Below are 21596 nucleotides of genomic sequence, written 5' to 3' on the forward strand. Positions count from 1 at the left end.
ATTAGAGTCTGAAGAGGTTCAACGTATTATCACATGAATGATATCAGTGATGTGATCAGTAATGTCAAATGAGATGTCATCAGTGATGTCATCAGTGATGTCATCAGTGATGTCATCAGTGATGTCATCAGTGATGTCATCAGTGATGTCATCAGTGATGTCATCAGTGATGTCACTGACCATGTCATGAATGATGTAATATGTGACATCATCAGCAGTGGATTGCGGGTGCGCGATATATAGTTAGTGCAACTAACTATATATGCAAATTTCAATGGTTTTGTGCGAGTAAAATAAGGTTTTGTAAATGCTAATCCCTAACTATATATGGTCTATAACCTATGGTTTTTTCAGTGAATTTTTAAGGTTTTGTAAATGCTAATTCCTAACTATATATGGTCTATAACCTATGTTTTTTTCAGTGGATTTCAATGTTTTTTTAATAGCAAATATCAAAAGCTGTAAAATGTATTCTTATTTTAATACAAAAATATATTTTATATGTTTGTAATATAATTTTTTTATTTATATATATTTTTTTATTATTTCTTTTTGTTTCGCTACCGGTCCGCGCACCGGGTAGCTTCCCGCTAGCTCAATTTGGTGCCGAAACCCGGTCCGCGAACCGGGAAACGTTCCGTTAGCGCAACTGCCGCGCAAGAACACAATATCGTGACGCGTCGCGTAAACGCGACGTATCGCATTGCCGCGTAATGCGTCTTATGACGCGCCGCGTTAGTGCACCCAGTAGTGCTCCGGAGCGCAAACCGAGGCGCGCAGCGCCCCGGAAGCGCTCCGGGTGCGTAGCGGGATGCGTAACGTAAGCATAACAGGTCATGTGACTTGTTCATAAAACTTTTCATTGGTTCATTTTACTTTTGGTTTCCTAATGATGTAAGGCTTGGTCATATGACCTAAAAATAACACTTCATTGGTTTAGAACATTTTTTTTTCCCCAAATGATGAAAGGCCCCACCTTTTTTCTCACTCTGACTTTCAACTTTGTGAGAGGAAGACCTATTTTGATTCTTAAGAAATGGCTCCATTAATAGCTGCAGCTGGTGGACCCCCACCACCACCACCTCCTAGGAAGAGAGGACCACCTCCTCAGGTTATCCTTCAGCAAGAGGAGGAAGAAATGGAAGAAGAGGAAGAGGAGCAAGGGACGAGGAAGTTTTTACCTTAACAGCCGAGGAGGTCCCATGTGAAAGAAAATTACATATGACAATTTTTCACATTTCCCCGGGGCCAAAAAAAGGTAAATGCCCGCTACGTTACCGGTCTGATCTGCAAAAAAGATCTGTCCAGAGGGACTGATAAGAAATACAGCTATGGCAATTATACCATGCATCGGCACATGGACAGGTGGCACCCTATAAATTATAGTGCTGCACAAGTACGTGACCTGCAGGATAACCCCCCCACCTGTGGCCAGTACATCCAATGAAGAGGCAGTGACGGGACCAGAGGCGAGGGAGACGGTCCCAAATATCCAGCTGAAGTTTGGGAAAGTGAAGCAAGTGTGCATTTCTTGCGGCCAATTGATTTGCTACAGGGAGAGTAGCATACATTTAATCAACACAGCTATTGACAATCACAAATGTCCAAAACGCCCCAGAAAATAAATGATCTTTTTTTTTGTTGCTCCTGTTGAGCCCTTTATAATGAATCATTTCGCCCCCCCGCCCCAAAAAAACAAAAAAAAATATAAAACCGTTCAAAAAATACAAAAAAAGTAAAAAAATCAGAAAAATAATAAAAAAAATATAAATCAACAAAAGTAATTTAAAAAAAAGTTCTTTTCAGAACTACCTCCCCTTTATAAGAAATTGCTAGAATGTTTAGCACTCTGGCAACCTCTATTTCTTTTGATTCGCTTCCCGGTTCGCGCGCCGGTACGCGAACCGGAAGCGAACCAGAATTTTTTTTTTTTTTTTTTAAAAGAAGAGTAAGTATAAGGGAAGTAAACAGAGAGTAATGTAAAAAGAAAGACAGCTAGAGGGAGTAACACAGAGATACTGTTTAATAGATCTATTTACCGAAGAAAAGATGCAAGAGGGTATAATTGTGAAAAACAAAATAGATAAGGAAGTGAAAGAAAAAAAGGCGAGTAGAAGAAATTTCGAATGTACCTTTTTTCACTAATTTTCACTTATGTTCGCTTCCCGGTTCGCGTACCGGCAGCTAACCGCGCGAAAAATTCAATTTTTTTTTCCCGACATATATGAGCCTCCTCAGCCACCCTCAGAAAACCTAGGGGGTCAGGATACGTCTCCCGTGCCCCCTTATACCCATTTCCCACATTGTTATTCCTCCATCTTGTGATTAAATTTGTCCGAAACACAAAATGGCGAACTCATGTTACGCTACCAGTGAGCTACCCGGTTCGCGTACCGGGTAGCGCTTCTACCGCGAAAAATCGAAAACTTTTTTTTAATTTTTTGCCCCACGGGACCCTTTAATAGCCCCCACATCATTCCTAGGGGGTCAGGAGGGGTCTACCTTGCCCCCTTTCATTAATTTCCCCCTTCGTTTTTCTCCACCTCTTGTCTCTCGATCCTACCGAGAGACAAGATGGCGGCCAATCCGGACTGTTTAGAATGTTGACAGACACCGGAGAGCCAATCAGCTGCGCTTCGCGAAGTTCCGTTACGCGTCAAGTACGCAAACCAGAGCGCTAACCGGTGCGCTGTTACAGATATATCTGTTTTTTAAAACGTTAATTTCTCAAAATCCACTGGAGCACATACATTGAGACATAGCAAAGGCACGTCGGGCAAACCATATCTACAATTTTGCCAAGTTTCGTGTAAATCCATTTAGCCGTTCGAGCTAAAAGTGATTCCAACCGCCCTATGGAAAAATGAATGGGAAAAACGTGTTTTGGGACCCCCCTTTTTTGTCGGCCCCCCCCTTGACGAAACCCTCCAAATTTTCAGGGGCTGCTCAGAAACAAAATGTGCCATTTTCCTGAAAATTTCAGCCAATTCCGTCCACAAACGCCAAAGTTATTCAACATAGAATTTTCTGAAATCCCATAGGAAAAAAATCCTAACTATATATACCTACTGGCGACCGCCAGTAGGTAATATATATATATATATATATATATATAAGTTGCTGGCGAGGCGAAAAGGAGTCACCTACCTTACGGAGGCACCCGCTGCTGCGTTCGGCTGCCGGTGGACTGGTGTTGTGAAAATATATATATATGTTAAGGCGGAGGAGCAGTTACTGTCTCTGGGCCTCTCATTCTGTCCGCCAAACAAATTCTCCTACAACCAAACCCGGATTGATTTATACAAATTTGTGAGAAAAATTAAACTTATTAAATATTTCAAATTGGAGGCAAAACGCAAACAAAGTGGGGCAACTGAGATTCCTTTTAACATGGCAGCTCAACTCCAAGTACAGGACAATGCTGGCCTGCAAAACCTATACGATTTAGCATTTGATGACACTTCCCAAACTGTGCCAACTGTCAGCCAAGTGTTCAATGTGAATCGCATAGTGCCAACGCCATTTAAACCCAAAGTCGACATTCTTTCCACTCATGCCTCGGGATGCTGTAGATATATTCAGCGATCGTGTCATCATTGAACTTAAAACTTTAAACAGATCTATCCTGACCCAACACAAACAACTGAAATACAATGACCAGCAATACAATTTGCTTATCAATAAACTCCAATCAAACCACAATGTGATTGTTAAGAGTGCCGACAAGGGTGGCAATACTGTTCTTTGGAAAACATCGGACTACATTGAAGAAGCACAAAGACACTTATCTGATTCTACATGTTACACCCTATCATCACAATTTGCTATGGTTCAGAATCATAACCAAATACGTAAGCAGCTGAGCACCTGGAAAAGACTCAATCTCCTTACTAAAGATGAATGCAACTACCTATCTAAAGACCATCCAGTGACACCCTACTTATACTTTTTGCCTAAAGTTCACAAACTTGTTACCCCCACGCCTGGCCGTCCAATCATATCGGCCATTGGGAGTATGACCGAAAACATCTCCAAATATGTAGACTTTTTTCTCCAACCTCATGTGGCAAGTCTCCCTTCTTTTTTGAAAGATACTAGATTTTTTGACCAAGATTGGAACTGTTAATTGCTGTAGTGATTATTTGTTTCTGATTTTAGACATCGAATCGCTTTATACTTCTATCAATCATCAGCATGGTATAAACGCATGTCAGTACTATCTTAATACACGTGCCATTTGTTTCAGGGAACAAAATTCCATGTTGATTGCCATGATCAAACTGTGCCTTACTTCCAATTTCTTCCGTTTCAGGAACAATACTTACCAGCAATTGCGTGGTGTGGCGATGGGCTCGTGTTTTTCCCCCAGCTACTCATGTCTTCATGTGGGTTGGTGGGAGGAACACGAGCTCAAAACCACACACGCACACTGGTCGCCATGCATTGCGCATTACTGGCTCTACATTGACGATATTTGCATCATTTGGAAGGGCACCAAAGATCAGGCCCTTTCGTTTGTATCTGACTGCAATGCCAACTCCTTAAATCTAAAATTCACTGCCAATGTAAGCATTTCTGAAGCGGAATTTCTAGATGTGCACTTGTTTATCAAGGACAACACACTCATGACTAAACTACATCGCAAGAGTACTGCTGGTAATTCTATTTTACACGCGCGCAGCTCCCATCCAGCACATACCATCCGCAGTATTCCCTTTGGCGAATTTATTCGTATCCACAGAATCTGCAGTGACCCTGACTCTCTGGCCACATGCCTTGAGGAATCCAAACAACGTTTCCTGAGAAGAGGGTACTCTAGAACTATACTTGATCAAGCTTTGGCCAAAGCTTCATCAGTAGATAGAGTCTCACTACTTACACCAAGGGAGCCCACCACTGTTAATACCAAAAATACCCAGGATGACTCTCAGCGCACTGTCAGACTTATAACTACTTTCAGCTCACAGGAGCGAAAGATTAGGCGCATCATTGGCACTGAATGGCCTATCATTCTGACGGATCCCATTCTTGGCCCAATGCTACCTGAAACACCTACCATCACATTCAGACGTGCGCCATCCATGCGTGACGCTCTTGATAGAACAGCACCAGAAAATCCACCCAAACTCACTAAGATCACCAAAATGGGTTTTTTTAAATGCACTTCCTGTCGTGCCTGTAATTTTGCCACCAATACTACGGAATATGTCACTGCATTTAGCGACACACCTATTCCCATCAGAGAATATCTAACATGTAGATCGGAGTTTGTTGTCTACAAGCTCAGATGTACATGTGATCTGTTGTACATAGGCAGCACCAAGCTGCCTGTTCATCAAAGAATACTTCAGCATATCAGGGCCATCGTTAACAGTGATAGCAATTACCCTGTGGCGAGGCATTTTGAAGCAGTCCATGACAAAAAGCTGAAGGACTTGCAATACACAGTCCTTTGTTCAGTGCCTCAACCCAGTCGCGGTGGGGACCGCGAAAAATTACTGAGACAGCGTGAATCTCAACTCATTATGTCCCTCGATACCAAGGCCCCTAATGGGCTCAATCTGAGTGAGGATTTAAAAAGTTTCTTGTAACATTTAAATTGTAGATCCAATTTGTTCTTGGTTTCTGTCGATCTTTTTTCCATACCTGTAACTATTATGATCCTTTTTCCCTTCTCTTGTTCAGTCAATGCGTCACTTATCGGCTTTGGCTTACTGCCACTTTTCTGTTTTGACGCCTGCTCTTAGTCATTTTTTCCGATAAAATGTTTTGACTAAGCATTCATGTCACTTTAATCTTATCTCGAACAACACAAATTCTTTATTTCGCCTCAGGTGTTGCTATTTTCCTTTTGCTTCTTTCTGAATCTCATTTTATTTTCACACATTTTAGGTTGGGCTTCTGTATCTTTTATTATTTTTTTTTTCAAATCTATCGTGTTTTCCCTATACACAGTTATTTTATGCTTTGCACTGTCTATGCAGTACTTGACTTGTACCACTATTGTTAGTTTTCTGTGAACTTGGCGTTTTTTTTATTCTAGAAAACAGTGGCGTTGTTGGAATATTCAGGCACTATGTCTTGAGTTGCTTGCGTTCTAGATTTTCAATATGTTGCTGGCTTCTATAAACCCCTGGAAAGCACATCACACTGATTAGGCACTATGCCGTCACACTTGCTATTTTGCTTGTTTTTGTGCTTCCCTCATCACCCCCTTCTTTTGTAAACTTTTCCAGCCAGCCATTTTTTACTTTATACGAACGCTTATGATCAATGCTTATATTTTACAGCTCTCATTGCAATATCCCTATACTGTTTAAAATTGCCATGACCAGTATATAACCTGTTACTTTATATTAGGTACATGTTTCTGCTTATGTGAAAATAACATGTTTTACTTTTTGCACTGTTTCTTTATTTGTTTTTTACTCTTGGGCGTGTCTTCCCAATCAAGCTCCTCCCTGTATCATGTATATATTCTCCCACTTCTTTTGAGTGCTTTTATGTGAACAAGCTCCCCAGTGGAGCGAAACGCGTCATTCATTTAATAAAACGTTTATTCCTGCTACTCACTTGAGTTGGATTCATTGTGAGCTTCGTTTTGGCTGTCTGCTGTGGCGTAATGAGGTCTGCACCCTGATGTTGCCTGTCATCCACTGACAGGTCGGGATTGCTTTATTTATATATATATATATATATATATATATATATATATATATATATATATATATATATATATATATATATATATTCACTGAAAAAACCATAGGTTTCACACACGTTATAGTTAGGAATTAGCATTTAAAAAACCTTGCAAATTCATTGAAAGAACCATAGGTTTCACATGTTATAGTTAGTTGAACATTTCCCTCATACAAAACCTTTGAAATTCCTCAGTAATAGTTAGCTCAGCTAAGTATAACTTGCGCGCCCGCAATGCACTGCTGAGGACGTCACATATTACATCACTCATGACATGGTCAGTGACATCACTCATGACATCACTGATGACATCCCTTATGACATCACTGATGACATCATCAAGTGAATGTGTTTCTGAATTTTTTTTTATATATATGTATATCTAAAGGTCGATGGAAGATAAATAAGTGTCTAAATGGATGTTTTTTTTTGTAAAGTTGATTGTATAACTGACTTATTAAGTATATCTTAGTGAATAGGTGTACTAGCGAGTAATCTTTAAATATTTAAATATCTGTATCAGTGTCTCACTTTGTATATAAGTGGCTGCATGGGTTGGTGAGTAGCTACATGAGTGTGTATATGGGTTATTAGTTGGTTTTTTGAGTACCAAAATGAGTGTACGGTTCGGTGGGGAGTATTACTTAGCGCACAGATGCATGAATGACTGACTCACTGTTTGTATGTGTTTTGAAGACAACATGTGTGCAGGACTGTATGGGTGGATGAGTGTGCGTATTGGTGTGTTAGTGAGTAAATGACTGTCAATAGTATCTTTATGAGTAACTACATATGTTTTAAACTAGTATATGTGAGTATTGATGAATATAAGTTAGTATATCTGAGAGCGACAGATTCTAAGACTTCCTGTATAAATAAGTATGTGTTTCTATAAGTGATTGTTTAAGAGAGTAAGTATGTCTACGATTCTGTAGAAGTTAGTGTAGTGGTGGGTGTATAGCTGTATATGCAACTAAATGGATATTTGATAGTTTATTTGCATGTGTGTGACTAACTTTATAGATGAGTGTCGGTGTATAACAGGATATATATAGGTGTATGAGTACATATGATGAGTCAGTACATGTATGAGTGACTATATAAAACTATGTGAATGAGTGGATGTGTATGTCGATTTTGGGATTACTCAATAGGTTGTTCTAACTGGAATTGGTATCTCCATTTTTTTTCAAATTTTAGTTTCTACTTTTGATCGTGTTTATCAAAGGTTATATTACAGTAAGAGGAGGTGTGCCACAAGGATGATGTCATCAGTGATGTCATGAGTGATGTCACTGACCATGTCATGAGTGATGTAATATGTGACGTCATCAGCAGTGCATTGCGGGCGCGCAAGTTATAGTTAGCTGAGCTAACTATAACGGAGGAATTTCAAAGGTTTTGTATGAGAGAAATGTTCAGCTAGCTATAACATGTGAAACCTATGGTTTTTCAATGAATTTGCAAGGTTTTTTAAATGCTAATTCTAAACTATAAACGTGTGTGAAACCTATGGTTTTTTCAGTGAATTTTGTAGGTTTTGTAAATGATCATTTATAAATGTATTATTTACTATGTCTTTCTTTTTATACTAATTTCTTATATTTTTAATATAAATATTTATATTTGTTTTATTTTTTTAGATTATATTTTATATTCTTATTATAAAATATTAACAAAACTAAATTGCAAAGTAATTTTTGGATGAAATATTGCTTGACGTCGGATGCAAGTATAACACAGCTCCAGCAATTCTCTTGGGGCCCTATGCTCACAATGCTGTATCAATCCGTACACCTGCTTCAAGCATGTGCAAGGTTTTGACGCAGCATAAGATCAAAAGTCACTGAATAAAATGTTATACATTCACTCAGTCACTTTTAGGAGGCCTTGCTGCACCCCTTCTGCACAAGAAAGCCTCGTCTGGCGCAGCGCTTTACAATGTAATACACCCTTCAGATGCGTCACATTGTTAATAGCACACACCATGGCACATCTTTTGCACCACCGCTGTGTCACAAAAGTAACGCAACGGCTGTGTAAAAGAGGCACAAGGGAATTGTAAATGCGCCCCTAACACATACAAATTCACCCAGGCACTTTCACCAGCAGCGCAAATTGAAACATAGACTTGTAACATATTTATGTACAGATGATACATTGAAGTGCTTCGTATACTATAGATAAACACCTTATAGATATATGCTGTAGCAGTTATTTATAGTTCTGCACTTTCACATTCTCCATACACTAGTAACATATTCATTCATTCCTTTATGAACTAGACATTCATTCTGACAAACTTTTACACACTAACATAAAAATGTAGTTCTTTCTTTGACCAGTGAAGGTAGTTCTAAAAAGAACTGGTTTTTTTGTTTTGTATTTTTTTTTGTGCTTTCTCAACAAATTCCAAGCGGAACAAAAGAAGGAAAAAAAGAACAACTAAATTAGAGGACAGCAATGATCCTGCATTTCATCAAGTCTATAGACTGTTCTCCATAACACAAAAGTTTATCGCAATAAATGCATAGAATTTTAACTTTAGCAAAGTCAAAATCAATATGTGGGTGTGGACTGCTTGCTGAAAATGCTGCTGCCGCAGTTGATGTACTTGGTGCAGAAGCAGGTGGGTTCTCGTGCAACCTCCGTCTTGCAGCTCGAGCAAAGTTCTTGGGGTGCAAGTTCTTCACGTGCCGCACCATATTTGCTGTGCCAAAGGAGTATTTTTTACATGGATCACCCCTTGAAAGAGTTGTTTCGCAAATTTTCTAGGTTACTTTTGGATCATTAACCTTTTTTTGACTTTCTGGAAAAGTGAAAAACTTCCAAATTAGAGCTGCTTTCCTCTTCTTTAGACGTTCTTCAGGAATAAAATCTCCCTCTGAAGAACTGCTGGAAGAGGACTCCATTGCTCTTATTATGGTGATCTTCCTTTTATTTGAAAAGATTCTCAGAACAAATGCTTCTTTTGAAAGTCAAAGTCGAATAATTATTATGGGACGGAACTTTTAACAGTCGCAATAAGAAAAGTTATGAACCAATCAAATCTCTCCTTTTAAAGTCACATGGCTTTGCGTACGCTTATGATGCGCTTGCGCAGCTCTTTCAATACAAGTACGCATGATGTTCTACCGCGATTTGTCTAATTCTTTTTAAAAGTAATATATGATTATTACAAGTATTAAAAAAAATCATAGTTATTCCAAATGTCTGCCCTTAGTATGTACATTAAATACATACATGTTTTAAACCAAGTAGAAACATTGCCCCCTTTCGCATACAGAACGTCGTACATGACGTCACACTGAAGTTTTAATTCGACGCGTAACGTCAAAGCATATTCGTACCGTATGCGCGGGTACACGCTGAGTATGAAAAGCAGTATAAACTATGGTGCGATCACCCTCTCAGTGACAAATCAGAGCTCAGGGCGCGCTAAGGAGAATGATTAGTAGTGCCGACTCATTGCAGATCTGATTCTGGGCCTGCCTCTGCATAAATTATTACACTGCCCCCATCTCTCTCTGTTGTTAATTGTTAGTGCACATACTCATACTTGCACATGAGCGCCCGCCCACACTACCCACATGCCACCACCTAGCATGCTTGCTATCATTTAGCCTGTAAACCAAAACATTACCCAATGGCATGTCCCACAGGGTGATCATTCTTGTAGACCATGAAAACGCTACCAATGACGGCCCTGGGCTTGGTTTGGTCAGCCCCCGCGGTTTCCATATAATGCGGGCACTGACGTGAGCACCCTCTCTTTTGCCTGCCTCTGCTGCGGTGACAGACAGACTGTCGAAAACACCCCAGACTCAGCAAAACCGCAGCCTTTCAAGACACGACAAAAGACGACAGAAGCAAAGGTAAGACGACGTCACATCATCAGCCTCCACTGTAAATTGTATATGCATAATGTCATTTTTTTATCCTTCATATGATTTTCCTACCCCTCAATGGTTTTAAATTTTACTTACATAATTGAAATATTTCTTTATAAGTCACGAGGTCCCATACACCTCTATTCTTAAAAATTATGGTGCATACATTTCTGTGTCTTATTTCTGTACTACGCCACGTGCTTAGGCCTCTATTAATTGGGCGTCCATGATAGTATTTTTTTTTCTGAGTCACGAGGCCGTCACAGGCCTCCATTACCTTATTGATCTTCCTTTATTTGCTGGAGCTGCAACAGTCTAACTACGGAATATTAAGAACCCACATTAAAATTAACTTTTGATACTTACGCAACTCAGTTTACGATGACTAGTCAAAATGTCCTTTTGTTTCCTTCAGCAAACATTGTTCAAAAGCAACCACGGCCTATCGAGCAACAGCAATGGAATTCTCTGCAACTTATTGAATATACTTTGACGTACAGCAGCAGAGTTCAAGTCGAATAGTTAACTCCAGTAGCCGCACTCTTTATATAAGATAAGCCCAGCAGCCTAGATCTACAAAGCCTTCATTGGAATGCATTAGAAATAAGTCGCCATAACGGCAGTCAGTAAGGCAGTAGGCACTTCCATATAGCTACCACTTGAACATGGCACTATAACAACTGAAATATACCAGATATACTGCACTCGTAAAACTGTAGTGTTAGCTTTATTTGTGAAACGAGAGAGGGCCATATTATCAAGCCTGGACGACTAAATTATCCCCACTTTATTGGCAGGAAAGTGCAGCTAAAGTGGCGATAATGGGTTTGATAATATGCTCTATAGAATTCCAATCGAAGCTCATGTTACATGTGAAGGACATCAGACATGAGCTTTGATTGGAATTCCATAGAGCATATTATCAAACCCACTATCACCACTTTAGCGACACTTTCCTGCCGATAAAGTGGCGATAATTGTGTCGCCCAGTCTTCATATTATGGCCCAGAGTGCGTACTGTACAGCAGCTTCTCTGCAAAATCTATAATTACCTCCGAGCAGTGACAACAGATAGGTTACAACAGTCTGACAAACAGATCCACAACCTTATTACGCCACTTTTGAGTCACTTAACATGGATAAAGTGATGCAAGGAGCTAGTAAATCTACATCTCAATTTTCAATAAAAAAATCTCAACTCTAGACTCTGCAACACAGTTTTAACGTTGTATTCTCTCTCTTTCTCTCTTTCACTCTGACATAATTTCTCTTTCTCTCTTAAACTAAGACACTGCTGTCTTGAACGCGTGGAAGAATTACTCTGAATAAGTTGTGACACCTACTGCCTGAAATGTTTACCCGCAAAGTTTATACAACGGTAAGCACAGAGGCCTAGATGTACAAAGCTTTCATAGGAATGCATTAGAAATAAGTCGCCATAACGGGCGTAAGTAACGCAGTAGGCACTTTTATATAGACACCACTTGAACGCGGCACTATAACAGAACTGGAATGTACGAGTCACACTGAACATGTAAAACCGTAGAGTTACCAAAACTTGTAGGGACATAGTATCAAGAACGGCGATATAATAATCGCTGTTTTAGCAGCAGGAAACTGCCGCTAAAGCGGCGATAATGGGCTTGATAATATGCCCTTCTGAATTCTCATGGTAGCCCAGGTTAACACCAGAACCTGGACTGCTATGGGAATTCACAACAGCAAATTATCATGCCCATTATCGCCGCTTTAGCGGCAGTTTCTTGCCGCTGAAACGGCGATAATTTTATCACCGTTCTTGATAATATGCCCCGTAATGCTTCAGCTCATTTACTCACCTCTACATAATTCTAAACTCTTATTTTCTTTTGCAGATTGCCAATCGGACACCTTTTGGAATCCATTTCACAATTTGTTTATAACATTGTTTAACTTATTTTTCCAGTTCTAATATAGTTATAATTGAGTTTTGTTTATATTTATTGTGTAATAAAAGTTAATTTAAAAAAACTACATACTTCTTTTATTTTGTGGGGGAGGGGTATGACGACCCCAAATAAAAATAATGTTGAAATACTATAGTAAGATATTCAAGACTAGGATTAAAAACTACTGAGTTCTAACTAACAGATATAATAAAAAGAATGGTGAGAAACTACGAAAATGACGATGGTCGGAGTACGTAATCAATGTTTGGCGCCTCTGCACTACCTTTCAAATAAATATATAAAAAAAGGACTATTAATACTGTACAAAAGTACAGCAGCGGATGACACACACGAACCAGGTAAAGAAAGCGACAGATTCACTAACTGATAGAAAGAAAGGTTTGCTTGTTGAACTTTGAGAAAAAGAAAACGTGGGCTTTGAAACGACGCTGAGCATGCAAAGAGAGTACAACTGCTACACCAAAAAAAAAAAAGAAAAGCTTTACATACTCTCATAGAAATTAAGGAGCATATTATTAACAAAAGGCGATACATTATCGCTGCTTTTATCAACCGGAAACTGCCAATAAAGCGGCGATAATGGGCTTGGTAATAGGCCCTTGTAACTTCCCATAGCAGCCCAGGTTCTGGTATTAACCTGGGCTCCTATGGTTATTCACAAGGGCATATTATCAAGCCCATTATCGCCGCTTTATCGGCAGTTTCCTGCCGATAAAAACGACGATAATGTATCGCCTTTTATGGATAATGACTCATTGCTCTTTATTTGACCAGTAAACTTAGGTGCATATTATCATGACCGGTGTTACAATTATCGCCGTTTTATTGGCAAGAAACTGCCGATAAAACAGCGATAATGACCATGATATTACGGCCTTGTTATTGCTCATTGAAGCCCATGATAACACCAGAACATAGGCTTCTATGGCAATTAACAAGGACATAATATCAAGCCCACCCTTCCAACATTAATAAAAAACCATAGGCCCTTGTAAATTCCCCTAGCAGCCCAAGTTCTGATGTTAACCTGAGCTGCTATGGTTATTCACAAGGGCATATTATCAAGCCCATTATCGCCGCTTTATCGGCAGTTTCCTGCCAATAAAAGCGACGATAATGTATCGCCTTTTGTTGATATGACCCATTGCTATTTTTTTTGATCAGTAAACTTAGGTGGATATTATCAAAGGCCCGGTGTTAAAATTATCACCGGTTTATTGGCAGGACACTGCCGATAAAACGGCTATAATGACCATGATAATGCAGCCTTGTTATTTCCCATAGAAGCCCATGTTACCAGAACATAGGCTTCTATGGGAATTTACAAGGACGTATTATCAAGCCCAACATTATTAAAAAACTCCAGACAATGCAGGTACCCGGAGCTGGAAGGTCATTTCACATATCACTGCCCCAGAAATGTGGCGTTCCCCGCGACATGTACGGGGAGTGAGAGAGAGAGCGCTCAAAACATTTTTTTTTATAAAAAGACAGAGGGGTGCCCCTCACAGAGACTGCGGGGAGTAGGACCGTAACCCCCCCGCATACTTCAAAATAAAACCAGAGGAGTGCCGTTCCCCAGTGCTCGGGGCACCTTACAAGCCCCCATTATGCAGAAAAATTGCCCCCGTAATTTGCCCACCCCGGGACCTAATGAATAAAATGGACTTCGCCTTTATTTTCACCTTTTCCACCGCGTACAAGTACTGCACGAGTAACCCGCTATTTTTTTTTTTTTAAATAAAAATTGAGCCTAAAGATCCATGTACCACCCCCTGACCAAGACTATAGACTTAGAATCTTCCCACCCTGCCCAGTTTCTTTATTTCTCAACTTTGTTTTACTGTTTTCTTGTGACTCTCCTCACCCGACAAACAACATGGCTGCCAACACTTCCTGGTTTGGAGTATTGACAGCCAATCATCATGCAGCTCCTGCTCGTAATTGTACGTATTTCCATACGCATATGACCAGTAAACTTAGGTACATATTATCAAGGACCGGTGTTAAAATTATCGCTGTTTTATTGGCAGGAAACTGCCGATAAAACGGTGATAATGAGCTTTATAATATGGCCTTGTTATTTCCCATAGAAGCCCATGTTAAGACCAGAACATAGGCTTCTACGTTAATTTACAAGGACGTATTATCAAGCCCACCTTCCCAACATTAATAAAAAACTCCAGACAATGCAGGTACCCGGAGCTGGAAGGTCATTTTACATATCACTGCCCCAGAAATGTGGTATTCCCTGCGACGTGTACGGGGAGAGAGACAGAGAGCTCAAAACATATATATTTTTTTTTTTAAAGACGCGAGGGGTGCCGCTCACCGAGACTGTGGGGAGTAGAACCGTAACCCCCCCGCATACTTCAAAATAAAACCAGAGGAGTTACGTTCCCCAGTGCTCGGGGCACCTTACAAGCCCCCATTATGCAGAAAAATTGCCCCCGTAATTTACCCCCCCCCGGGACCTAATGAATAAATCTGACATTTTTTTCACCTTTTCAACCGCATACAAGTACTGCACGAGTAACCTGCCATTTTTTATTTAAAAAAAAAAATTGAGCCTAAAGATCCATGTACCACCCCCTGACCAAGACCTATAGGCTCAGAATGTTTTTACCCTGCCCAGATTCCTTATTTCTCAACTTTGTTTTACTGTTTTCTTGTGACTCTGCTCTCCCGACAAACATGGCTGCCAACACTTTCTGGTTTGGAGTATTGACAGCCAATCAGCATGCAGCTCCTGCTCGCAATTGTACGTATTTCCATACACAAACGCCGCGATTTTTCTTTAAAAAATAAAAATAAAAAATAGATCCTAAACATCCATGTACGACCCCCTGAGCAAGCCTAGAGGGTCAGAATGTCGCTACCCTACCCCTTCCCTAATTTCTCAACTTTGTTTTACTGTTTTCTTGTGACTCTGTTTTAGCAAGGCACAAGATGGCCGCCAACACTTCCTGGTTTCGAATGTTGACAGACAGTTCACAGCCAATCAGCATGCAGCTCGTGCTCGTAATTGAACAGATTTCAGTACGCGTACTGAACTCCGTCTCTAGATATCGCTATGATTTTACTTGCAATTTTCTCAGAAACTACTGAACGGATTTACATCATTTAACAAAAAGCACAATCTGCGAACAGAACTCTACCTCTCTGCCAAATTTCGTGTAATTCCGTTCAGCCGTTTGGGCTGTAGCCCTGGCTAAAGGTCCCTATGGAAAAAAGCATGAAGCATGGGGAAAACACGTTTTGGGATCCCCCTTTTTTCTCGGCCCCCGCTTAACGAATCACCCCCAAACTTTTAGGGAAGGAGCGGAACCGAGCAGGCCATTTTCTTGGAGAAATTCGCGAAGATTCGTCCACCGGCGCCAAAGTTAATCCAAATAGAATGTTGTGGATTTCCTATGGAAACTGGGTCCTAACTATAACTACGTGCTGGCGACCGCCAGTAGGTAATTATATATATATATATATATATATATATATATATATATATATATATATTTATAAAAAATAAAAAAAAATCTCACTCCAACACACCCACCACCATACCAGAGACAGGGCATTTCAAGTTTTAATATGTTTAGTTATAATATGTGAATCACACAATCAACAAGGAGGTAACCTCAGCAACTGCCAAAAAGTGAGCGCTTTTAACCAAAGGTGAGACGAACCATTTGTATTTTAAAAACAGGCTCATTATATGAATTACATGGTTTCAATAAACTAAGAGTGCAAATAGATCATTTTCAACAGCCTCAGGAAAACATAATTGATGCACACAGCTGTTCCGATGAAAATCCTTTTTTGGGTGAAGCACACAGCTTTAACGTTACACCTTTATGTAGCAGTTTATGTGGAATTCAGCTCATAAATTTCGACCCTCCATTACATTTTTAATGAGCCTTCGGTATATCAATCAGTATTCGAAAAATGGCAAACTAGAAAGTTCAGGGATTGTGGCAAGAAATAACTTTCCACTGAAATGTACAAAATTAGAGCATCACAAAGGGATGCTTTTGATAATTACGGAGAGAGGTGAATCGTAAATATCTGCCAGTAAGAAGCCCCCCCCCTTTAAGGCCTCTCATCTTGCAGCTAATACTCACTGCAGATAGCGCCGGGAATCAGTGCACGATACTGTCAAGAGTGCATGTCCCGTGCTATCGCGAGTTACGGTTGAACCATAGAGACTATTTAAGCTGTCTCCCGGGCGGTTCCAGGCTTCGTTGCCCCCGCCCATTGGGTGGGGACCACTCACTTCAGGTGAGATCTCATGGGAAGTTCACCTCGCCGCTAAAAAATAAACAGCGAAAATACCTTTAGCTGGTGGGTAAAGCTAAAGACCATGTACACACTTGTGTGCACGAACAATACTACGGTGGGACGTACCTATCTTTCGTCACTTCAGTGCAGCTCCAGAGTGAGCTAATCCCACAGTTTGGAGGTTTTGAGTAATGTGGCAGCACGCGGTGCGGGTGAATGTCTTGCACTGTAAAGACACTGTCCCTTTAAACACGGGACCCGTCAGCAGAACATTGAAGCAACCAAGACATTGCACAATTTCAGTTGTAATTTTGAAATAAACAGGCAGCATTTGAAGACCCCCTAGGGGGACGCAGAGAGGCAGACTCTCCTTGGAGCAGTAAGTACTTACAAAGCGCGGAAAGCAGGCAGCCTATGAAATGAAAAAAATATTTGATAGAGCGCACTGCGGCCAAGCGGCTTCCTGGCGCTGGGGACCTGATCAGAGCTCACAGAGGGAAACCAGGAGAACTAAGAAGGGAATGCCTGAGAGAAGAGGAAAGTTTTGAGGGCCTTACGGAAGTGAGTGTAAATGGGGATAGAGCGAATAGAGAGTGGGAGGCTGTTCCAGAACTGGGGGGCCAGAACAGAAAACCGAGTGCCTCCTGTTCTGGATTTGCCAAAACAGGGGATGTGCAAGAGAGAGAGGGAGGAAGATCGAAGAGTGCGGCTAGGGGCGTGAGAGGAGATGAGAGAGGTGATGAAAGGGGGCAGAACGAGAATGAGCCCGAAAGGCTAAGCAAGCCAGTTTGAAGAAGGATCTGAATCGAATAGGAAGCCAGTGAAGGGATTTGAGAACGGGAGTGATATGGGAGGATTTGGGGAGGGACAAAATGAGGCGAGCGGCCTGATTTTGAATGGCCTGGAGCCGGCGGGTTTCGTAGGAGAGAATGCCCACGTACATGCCATTGCCATAGTCGAGGCGGGAGATGACTAAAGCCATGACGATGGTTTTGAGTGCGTCGGTGGAAAAAAAACTCGAGATTTTCCGGATGAGACGGAGGGAGAGAAAACAGGAGGACACGACGGAGCTGATCTGACTGTGCATGGATAAGTCATGACTGACTTTAATACCAAGGGTGCGAACAGAGGAGGCGGGTGAGGGAGGGGGGCCAAAAGAGAGGGGCCAGTGTGCAGGGGACCAAGGGTTAGAGGGACCACCAGTGAGGACAAGTTCCGTTTTGTCGGGATTGAGCTTGAGATGGTTAACACTCATCCACTCGGAAATGAAAATTAAAGTGGAACAAAGTTTAGGACGAGAGTCCGGAAAAGAAGAGAGATCAAAGACGAGCTGGAGGTCGTCGGCGTAATTGTACACCGAGACCCCCAGCTCGAGAAGGGAGGAGATGAGAGGATGGATATAAAGATCGTAAAGAAGGGGGGAAAGGGAGGAACCTTGGGGAACACCACAGGTGACTGAACAGGGAGGGGCAGAGAAACCGGAGAGGTGAACAGCCTGGGACCTGTCCCGAAGGAAGGACGCGAGCCAGGAAAAGGCCGCGCCCGAATGCCCGCTGCGCTGACACGGTCGAGAAGAATGGAGTGGTCAACCGTGTCGAACGCAGCGGACAAATCGAGAAGGACCAAGGCTTGGGGAAGGTTAGAGTCGGCTTTCCCCTTGAGTTCATCCAGAACCGCGAGGACCACTGCCTCCGTAGAGTGGCCCGGGCGGAAGCCCGCCTGATGGGAAGCCAAAAGGCCATTCTCCTCGATATAAGAGGAGAGGCAGGAGGTGACATGGGCCTCAAGGATCTTGCCGAGGTAGGGAAGAAGGGAGATGGGTCAAAAATTAGAGGGTAGAGAAGGATCCAGACCAGTTTTTTTTAGAATGGGGAGGACGATTGCGGATTTGAGAGATAAGGGGACGGAACCAAGAGCCAGAGAAGAATTAAGTAGAGCAAGAGGGGGGGCAGGGCAGTTGGTAAAGAGGGTTTTGAGAATGTGTGCCGGTGCGCAATCCGCGGGAGAGCCAGACTTAACTTTGAGCAGATATTTGAAAAATAAATCAGGGGAAATAGGGGGGAAGAGAGCAAAGGAGGACGGGGGAGGTGCGAGGGGACAGGTGCGGCTGGGTTGAGGCACAGTGGGGATGTTAGCTTTGATCTTCACAATCTTGTCAATGAAAAAGTCATTGAGTGACGAACAGAGGGACTGGGAGGGAACAAGAGAAGGGGAGAAACGATCGGAAGTGGCAAGACTGTGAACCAGGGAAAAAATTTCACGGGATTTGTTGGCGGAGACGGCTACTCTCTCAGTGAAATAGGAGGTTTTGGCCGCTAAAATTGCTTTTTTATATTCGGTGAGAAGTTGTTTGTATTTGGCGTGCAAAGAGGGACAGTACTTCCGTCTCCAGAGGCGTTCCGACCGCCTAAGGTTGAGTTTTAATGCTTTGAGCTCTGGAGAGAACCATTTGTGCGCATCATAGGGGCGAACCGCTTTGATCTTTCTAAGCGGGGCAACTAGGTCACACGAAGAAGATAGCCATGTGCTGATGGCAGTGGCCTGAGATTCGAGGGGAAGATCAGTGAGGTCCGGGGCGGATGAAGCCAAGGAACGCGAAAGAGAATCAAGGTCGGTCTTATTCCAGTTGCGGGCTAGAATATTTTTGGGAAGGGGGGGCTTGTCGACCACACCCAGGTGAATAGAAAAGGAAATAATAAAGTGATCCGACCAAATGCAAGGAGATATAGAGGGAGGTGAAGCGAGAGGACAAGAGGAACAAATTTGATCTAAGATGTGACCTTGAGCATGGGTGGCAACTGTAACATAGGATGTGAGATTCAAGCATTGGAGGGTGGCGGAAAAGTCTTTAGAGGGAAGATCTTTCCTGGGATCACCCGGCCAGAAATTAAAGTCGCCGAGCAATAGGACGGAGGAGTTGTTGACCACCAAGGTGGCCAAAAGGTCCTGAAGGGAAGCTACAAAGGAAGGCATAGATTGAGGGGGACGATAGACAAGGACAACAGTGAGGGGGGCAGGAAGATTGAGAGAGCGGGCCACTAAGTAGTCCACATTAGGTATAAGGGGGTGAGGAGGAAGTTGGAATTTGAGAGTCGACCGAATGATCATTGCCACACCTCCCCCAGCCTTGCCATCCGGGCGGTCAGCTCGGAGGGCGTAGTAGGTATCGGGGAGAATGGCTAAAAGATCTGGGAGGGAATCAGCTGTAAACCAGGTTTCGGTCAGAAAAAGAAAATCAGGGGAGTCGGTAGTCAAGAGATTGAAGAGTGCTGTCTGGTGTTTGACTGCAGAACGGGTGTTGAGTAGATAAGTGGAGGCTACAGTAGGAGCAGGGGAAGGGCGGGAGACAAGGGGAGGTTTAACAGAAAGAGGAGTAGGGCTATGAGAGGCCCGTGTCAAGTGTGACGGAGGAGAGGTGAGAATACCAAATGTGTCTAGATGATGCAGTAGAGAGGGTGAGGGAGGAGAGGTTGCGGAGAGAGCAGTGAGTTGGGAGGAAGAGTAAACCAATGAAGAAGCAGAGTGTGTGGCCCCTGGTCCCGGCCCGTCGCGGACGGGCGCAGACGGGCTTAACTTAGGCGCAACTTCGGCGCGCCTTCGTCGCGCCCGCTGCGCCCGTCCGCTGCGCTGCCAGAAAAGAGGAGCCATAATGTAGGGACACATGGGGGAGGAGGATCAGGGGGGCCTGGCAGGGGGGAGGAGCCAAAGAACTGCAGCGCCGAACCCAGACCCGCCCAAGATGGAGGAGCCGCCCGTCCCACTCCGAGAGTCAGGCAAGGAGGGGGCGATCAGCGGAGGCGGTCTGGGTCGCGTGCATGAGAGGGGGCAGCCGGGAGGATCTGAGCGCTGGGTCCGAAGCGCTTGAAGGCAGTGCAGGTAAGCAGTGTTTAAAAGTCTAAGGATTAAAATCCACGTTGCTCCCGGAGAAGCCCGGTGGGTGCAGAGTTTTTCCACAGCCAGCGCTTGAGCAAGCGGCGACTTGTGGCCTTACGGCCAGAACTGCGCTTTGGAGCTGGGGAAACAGTTCGATCTTAGGTGTCGTCTCAGCAGCCGGTGATTCTGGGCAAAATACTTAATCTCCCCATACCTACCAAAAACTAATGTGTCCTTGTGTAACGTAACTGGGTCTCATGTAAAGCGCTCCAATGTAAGATAACTGGCACTCATGTAAAGCACATTATTAAACGTCCCCCACGAGTACGTACACAGCCCACACGCAAACCATGGTAAAAAAAAAGTGATAAGTCATTCTAAAACCCACAGTGTCAGGCCGCCAGAAAAAGATCCAGTCCCGGGTGGCTGGGCTAAAAGTGGACAGGATGGCAACCAGGAGGGACTACAAAGCCTCCAGTACAATCATTACACTCATATTCAATGACGCCAAAAGACGCCCACCAATGGAAAGTACGGGCGGAGCAAGGAAACGACTTCTGGAACCGTATTGATTCTAAGAAGCCCTCGCATGGCGATGGCAGCACATGCGCACTGCTAATGCCAGGCGAGATCTAAAAAATTAAAACCTTTCATAAGATATTTGCTTTAAATATTTTTCAACTGTGCAGCCTTTATTTATATATAATTGCATTACAGGCACACTCTTACAATAAAAAGTGTGCAGTTATCAATTTAATGAATGATTCAATGTTAAATGGCACAACTATCAAACGGTAATGGTGGAAGTATGAGGAAACTTCACTCAGTGTATGACCAGCGACAAAAAAGAGCAGCCAGGGCAATTATCAAAAAAATCATCCGACAGAAAAAATATTAATAATTGGAA

At 42.5% G+C, this 21596-nt stretch overlaps 1 protein-coding gene across 3 annotated transcripts in view; it reads right to left on the bottom strand.

Moving 5' to 3' along the window:
* The window catches only part of R3HDM2 (R3H domain containing 2), a 921072-nt gene that overhangs the window by 337549 nt on the left and 561927 nt on the right, over positions 1 to 21596 (bottom strand). The gene's annotated exons all lie outside the window — the stretch shown is intronic.

This window comes from Lissotriton vulgaris, chromosome 1_1, assembly GCF_964263255.1.
Source record: "Lissotriton vulgaris chromosome 1_1, aLisVul1.2, whole genome shotgun sequence".
NCBI lineage: Eukaryota > Metazoa > Chordata > Amphibia > Caudata > Salamandridae > Lissotriton > Lissotriton vulgaris.